The 7,131-nt window shown below is 43.3% G+C and overlaps 1 long non-coding RNA gene across 1 annotated transcript; it reads left to right on the top strand.

Moving 5' to 3' along the window:
- The first annotated feature begins 1,931 nt into the window (after positions 1–1,931).
- LOC116649451 lies at positions 1,932–6,356 on the top strand. Its single transcript, XR_004302681.1, has 3 exons — positions 1,932–2,462; positions 3,426–3,484; positions 6,264–6,356. It is a non-coding gene; the product is annotated as an uncharacterized LOC116649451 (long non-coding RNA).
- Positions 6,357–7,131: the final 775 nt, after the last annotated feature.

The following is a 7,131-nucleotide window of genomic DNA, read 5'->3' as shown; positions in this document are numbered from 1 at the left end:
AATCCCTTTCACCTTAACCACACAAAATTTAACTCTATCATGTGTCAGTCTCCTGTAAGTGCTGTTTATGTGCTTTGAAACATTCATTTTGTGAATGATCTGCAGACTTGTGCTGCTATTTTAATATTCAGTGTTGCTAAAATAAAAATCTTTTTTTTAAACCAACTAACCCAAATATTTACTTAGGAGTGGTATTCATGCTTGTGCTCTAAAACATGCCTGAAAATTGGTAACTTTGGAATAGAATTTTTGTTTTTATTTATTTTTTAAAACACAGAGTTTAAAAAAATAAATAAAACACAGATTGTTTTTTTTTTTAAATATTTTATTTATTTATTTGTCAGAGAAAGAGCGTGAGCTAGCACAAGTAGGGGGAGCAGCAGGCAGAGAAGCTGGCTCTCCACTGAGCAAGGACACGGATGTGGGACTTGATCCCAGGACGCTAGGATCATGACCTGAGCCAAAGGCAGATGCCTAACAGACTGAGCCACCCAGGCGTCCCAGAATTTTTATTTTTAATACAATTTGAATTTGATGCACTATGCAGTTGAATTGGTAGTTTAATTCTGTTAAATACTCAGAAAATATGAAGCAGAATTAAAACAAAATTTCTCTATCCTATTGGTAGATTTATGCTCTTTGAGAATGCATTTACTACATTTATTCCAATGGGAAAATTAGTACTCCATTATCTAAAGAGTAAATCTTGCCTTGTCTTCACTTACACATTCCTCACATCACTACTATGTACTATAAATATGTGGGTTTCATTGTTTTGGGGTTTGTTGAATCCTGTTTTTTAAAAAACAGCTTCAGGGACACCTGGGTGGCTCAGTCAGTTAAGCGTCTGCCTTCAGCTCAGGTCACGATCCCAGAGTCCTGGGATCAAGTCCCACATCAGGCTCCTTGCTCAGCAGGGAGCCTGCTTTCTCCCTTTGTCTCTGCCTGCCGCACCCCCCACCCCACCGCTTATGTTCTCTCTCTCTGACAAATAAATAAAATCTTTAAAAAAAAATAAAAATAAAAATAAAAATAAAAAACAGCTTCAACTTCAAAAAACTTAACAAAATCTTTATAATAGACATTTTGGAACAATTGGGGAAATTTGAATATGGAGTTGATATTAGAGGGTTTTTATGGAATTACTGTTAAATTTTATAGGTGTGATAATGTTATTGTGATCATGTAGGAGTATGTCCTTAATCTTAGAAGATATATGATGACATATTCAGGGCTGAAGTGTCACCATAAATGACTATACATTTAGATAGATAAAACAAACATGTTAAAATATAACAGCTGTCGACTCTAGGTGAGGTGTTTATGTCTGCTCATTGAATTCTTTCAAATTTTCTATTTGAAATTATCAGTAAGAGCCGGGACATATATTGACCAAGAAAATGTTTATATTCTTCACTGAAAACATGCTATAATAGTTATGCCCTTAAAATGCCATTTTTGCAACATGTCAGAAGATTGTGCACAGTCATCTAAGGGAGATCGGGCTGTGCGCGATAGTCGTTTTTTTTTAGTTTTTGTCTATTTTTATTCATCTACAACTTTTATGTATTGCAAGTAATTTTGAGAAGCTGGCACCATCCTGTTTTATCATCATTACTACTACTGCCAACACCACCAGCTCGGTGGTGGGAGAAGCTCTGTCATGGGCTTGCTTTCTTTTTCAATGCTCGCACTGCGTGTACTCTCGAGTCTTCAGTCCGCGACAGTCTGCGACGGCTGAAAGTAGGCCTCACGCCTCCGGGCGGTTCTCCCCGACGCAGCTCCGGCCCCCCCGCCCCCTCCGGGGCGGGGCTCCTGCCGCGGGGCCTGACGGGAAACGCCCCTCCTGGTCTGCGGCAAGAGTCGCGCGGGAGCCGGGCGGGGGGGGGAAAATGGGCGTTTCGGCGCATGCGCTGCCCGAGCTGGGCCTTGCGCCTGGGCGAGGCGGGGACTGGAGCGCGGTTGGGGCGCGGCGGGTGTTGAGAAATAGCTGCGCCCGCGGTGGGGGCGGGGTTCGGGTGCGGACTCGGGCCTCAGGTCCCAGCCAGCAAGAGCTGCCCCCGCGGGCGGATCGCGGCGCGACCTTTGTTCGCATACCTGCGCCTGGGGGTTCTCAGGCTGCGGTAGTGTAGGCGGCTCCTGTTCGGAGGCCGCCGCGCGCTCAGTGATTAATGCAGGGAGTCCTCACCGTTCTGCTCTAATGGATTAGGAAACGGAGACTCAAGACAGGCCCGCGAGCGCCTCGGCCCGCGCAGTCCGCGGGAGACGGCGCTAGGAGGCACATCCACAGCTGTCTCCTCTCTAAAAAACGATTCTACCTAAACCCGGCGACCTAGCCCACCCAGCACTGAGCCAGGGGGCATCGCCGTCAAGTATAATGTGGAATCCGGCTTGTCGTGGGGCACTTGTATTTCCGGGATTCTTGGTGTCTCTTCAGCCTTCTTGGGTCACACTTCATAATGGTTAGTTACGCGTCTGGTCTGAACTGTCCAGCCTGTGTGTCCTCAGTGGTCCTGGTTTGGGTTTTTTGAGGGACCAGCCCAAGATTCCGGGGCGCAGGAAGTTCCAAGATTTCAGACCCTTATTGTAGGTTACAAGTAAAATGATTTTGGCCCTGACGTTCATGTCCCGGTTCCTAGGAACAAAGCAGCTCTCCTAAGGTAGAGGAATCCCACCTGGAAGATAGCCAGTGTGAACGGCGACCTCCCACCAGGGCTGCAGAGCAGAGGAGGACTAGGCCGAGAAAGAGCAGACGCTAGATTTGGAAGGCTAGTAGCAATATGTGATCCTTGTGTTCTGCAAGCCACCCGTCAAACTGTTGACAGCCTGAGTCTGAGCCAAGTTTCAGGAGAGGTGAGCTGGGGCTAAGGCCAAAGGGCAAGCCTGCCAAGGACAAGTCACTTCATTTGAGAGTTTGAGAGAGCGTGGTCTGGGGGAAAGAAATACCATCTACCACCAAGAAAATTCTATCTCAGACCTCCCTAACAGCCTTTGACTTCTTTCAAATGCTCCACTCTTTTCAGATCCCGAGGGGCTCTCATTACCATGCGCAGCATTGAGAGATGTGGTTGCTTCCTCCATTCTGACTTCACGGACTCAGAAAATAGTGTAGGAAAAGAACTTCCTGGATTACCTGTTTCTGCTTACAATGAAAGATGAAAAACACTGAGCTAGAGAGGGTAAATGTCCAGGTCATCCTGTTCATTTGTGGCCTAACCAATAGTCGGATTTTCAGGTACAGTTAAGTCAAAACGGGTTTTTGTCAAAAGACTGAGAAACTACTGCCAAGGTAGTTAAGGACCAAAGGATGTTCTCCTACAGGAGGTTTTATCCAGCTAGTGAGTGGAGTTTTATAGATGGGAGAATCCAGGAGGTGCAAGGCAGGTCAGATCTCTTGTGATTATTCTTTCTTTCTTCTCCCCTAGCTCCACCTTTGTAGTTCCCTACATGTTTCCTAGTTCCACAGAAAATGAATAGATCTCAGGTGAGTTGTTTATTGTTCTTCTCCCTATTTTGTTTACTGTGACTGTCTGAGACTTTTAAGGGTCAGTAGGTTAGAATGGAAATATAGAAATAGATGAAAATCAGCTTCAGGGAAAATATCCAGGACTGCATCAATATCAGGAGCAGCATGCAGAAATAGGCAGATTTTATGATATTGCAGCCAAATTTGTCTGATTTTTCTTTTGTATGTTTTATTTTTATTTTTTCCCCCAAGATTTTATTTATTTACTTTAGAAAGAGAGGATGCATGTGAGTGGGGGGAGAAGAGAGGGAGGAAGAGGGAGGGGAAAAGAATCTCAGGCGGACTCCACGTGGAGCCCGACTCTGGGCTGCATCCCACCCCTGAGGTCATGACTCCAGCAGAAACAAGAGTCAGATGCTCAACCTACTGAGCCACCCAGGCACCACTTTATTCTTATTTTTATTTTTTTTAAAGTAGGCTCCACACCCACATGGGGCTTGAACTCACAACCCTCAGATCAAGAGTCGCATGCTCCATTGACTTAGCCAACAAGGTGCCCCTAAATTTGATTTTTCTGATGGTTATAGCAAAAATGCAGACATTCTTTGTTGCATGATTTGAATTGGTCCTTAAATTGTCATGCTAATTCCTCATAAGACACAAGAGTTCTAAAAAATGTTCCTGCCCTGATTTTCCTGTAGGTAACAGTAAATAATCTTTCAGGGACTATGGGCGATCAATACAGCCTGCTGCCTATAATTGCTCCTCAAGGGAAGCAGGACACTTTGTGCTGAAGGAGAATTCAGTCAATCCAGGTTTCTACAGGCCCAAGCGCCGTAGTCCCATAGACCTCTTTCTGATGATCCCACTTGATCCAGGCATATAGCCAGGGATGTCTCCAAGAAAGAATGGATTATACCACCTTCAGATAATCTCCTTTAATATTATGAATAGATTGTGCAGCAGATGGATTAAAGTTGTATTTTCTGGCAAATGTTTCCCCATTTCCCTTTCATATTTCAAACCAAATCACTTGTTGGATCTGTCTGGTAAGGGGCAATGGAGATCTTATTATGGCAAATATCATGGATCCTTTAGTACTTAAGTTACCTTAATTGAGGTAATACTCAGTGAATTGAGCATTCTGTCCAGTTTTGGTGCTCATGTCCAGTCTCTCCTAGAAAGTCTTCTTGGTTGGTTTCTGGTCTATTCCTCCTTCTGTGATTACTTCTTTTCTGTCTTTTCCATAGTGTCTTCTTCCTCTTCTTGCCTCTTATTATTGTTTCTCCCATAGTGTCCATTTCTGATCTCCCATTGTGCTCACTCTCTTGGTCTTGCTGGGTAATCTCTTCTCTCTGGGGATGTGGCGTTTGCTGGGATGCTTGAATCTGGCTCTCCAGTCCCGATCTCTCCCCTACCCTGGACCCTAATGGCCAACTTGCTGGACATCTCTGTATAGCTCATCTAAAGGCCCTTCAAACTCTACAGATCCAAAAGGAAAGTTGTTATTAACAGCCAGCCCCCCTGCTACCCTTCTTTATTTCCAACCAGATGTTATCACCAGCCAACCCATTGTCCAGGTAAAAAACACAACATTTTTTCTCTCTCTTTTTTTTAAGATTTTATTTATTTATTTGCAGAGAGAGAGAGACAGCGAGAGAGGGGACACAAGCAGGGGGAGTGGGAGAGGGAGAAGCAGGCTTCCCGCTGAGCAGGGAGCCCTATGTGGGGCTCGATCCCAGGACCCTGGGATCATGACCTGAGCTGAAGGCAGACGCTTAACGACTGAGCCACCCAGGCGCCCCCTCTTCCTTTTTTAATGAAATTGAAATAAAGTGCACAAATCCTAAGGGTACAACTTGATGAATTTTTCATATGCTCTGCATCTGGCTAGCTATCACCCAGATCAAGATAAGAGTTATTTTCTGCAATGTGAAGGCTTCCCTTGTGTTCTTTCCAAGACAGTACTTGCCCACTCTCACTTAATGGTAACCATTATTTTGACTTCTATTATCATATATTAGTTTTGTCTAATTTTAAACTTCATATAAATAGAATCATGCAATATATATTCTTTTGTGTCTTTTTTTTTTTTTTTTTTAAGATTTTACTTATTTATTTGACTGAGAGAGTGAGCACAAGCAGGGGGAGCGTCAGGCAGAGGGAGAAGCAGGTTCCCCACTGAGCAGGGAGCCCAGGACCCTGGGATCATGACCTCAGCCAAATGCAGATGCTTATCCCTTAACCGACTGAGCCACCCAGACGCCCCTGGTCTGACTTCTTTTATTCAGTGTTATGTCTGTGAGATCATCCATGGGTAGCACTAGTTTGTTTTTTTTCCCCTTGTGTGGCTATACCACAGTTTATCCATTCTCCTTTGGATGGATATTTGGGCTTTTTCTAATTCTGGCTTTTGTACATGTCTTTTGGTATACATATGCTCTTGATTTTGAAGGATCTCAACCTAGAAATGGAATTGAGGGGTCTTAGAACATATATATGTTTGGCTTTGACAGATTCTGCCAGATGGTTTGACAAAGTAGTTGCACTACTTGACACTCCCACCAGCCATACACCAGTCCTGTTGCACCCTAGCCTTGACACTTGACGGCATTTGGTATTGTTTGTGAGGTGGTTTTCTTTTTTCTTATGAATTTGGTGGGTGAGTGTAGTGGTATCTCATTGTGATTTTATTTTGCACTTCTCTGAAGAGCGATGATGTTGAGCATCTTTTCATGTTAACTGACCATTTTGATATCTTTTTAAATTATTTTTTCTTTCTTTCTTTCTTTGTCAGAGAAAGAGAGAGACAGCAGGCAGAGGGAGAAGCGATGTGGGGCTCGATCCCAGACCCTGGGACCATGACCTGAGCCGAAGGCAGACGCTTAACCGACTGAGCCACCCAGGTGTCCCTTGATATCTTTTTTTTGAAATGTGTTTCAGTCTTGTCCATTAAAAATTTTGACAGTTTGTCTTTGCTGTATTAACTTATAGGAGTTCCTTGTATGTTCTAGATATGAGTCCTTTGTCAGATATGGGTCCTGCAAATATCTTCTTTGAGACTTGTTCTGAATTTGATTAAGTCCAATTTATCAATCTTTTCTTTAATGGTTAGTGCTCTGTGTGTCCTAATTAAAAAAAAAAATCTTTGCCTATCCAGAAGTCATAAGGGAATTCTCCTGTGTTTTCTTTTAAAAGCTCAAATTGTTTTACTTTCACATATTTAAGTGTATGATCATTTTGAATTATTATATACATATACAAGTATCTTTCTCTTTCTTTTTCTTTTTTTTTTGTGTTTTGGCATGAGCTATTGCTAACCAGTTCCTGCAGTACAATTTACTGAAGACCTTCCTTTCCCAACAGAATATTGTCGAAAATCATGTGACCACATATATGAGCATTTATTTTTGGATTTTTTTTTTTTAAAGATTTTATTTATTTGAGACAGAGAGAGAGTGCATGTGAGAGAGAATGAACATGGGGAGAGGCAGAGGGAGAGGGAGAAGTAGACTCCCCGCTGAGTAGGGAGCCTGACGTGGGCCTCAATCCGAGGACCCTGGGATCATGACCTGAGCCAAAGGCAGACGCTTAACCGACTGAGCCACCCAGGTGCCCTGGATTTTTTTTTAAGATTTATTTATTTATTTTAGAGAGACAGAGAG

Source organism: Phoca vitulina, unplaced genomic scaffold (genome assembly GCF_004348235.1).
Source record: "Phoca vitulina isolate PV1807 unplaced genomic scaffold, GSC_HSeal_1.0 scaffold48, whole genome shotgun sequence".
Classification (NCBI taxonomy): domain Eukaryota; kingdom Metazoa; phylum Chordata; class Mammalia; order Carnivora; family Phocidae; genus Phoca; species Phoca vitulina.
The sequence above is the reverse complement of the archived record's forward strand: the minus strand, read 5'-3'. Positions and strand labels throughout refer to the sequence as shown.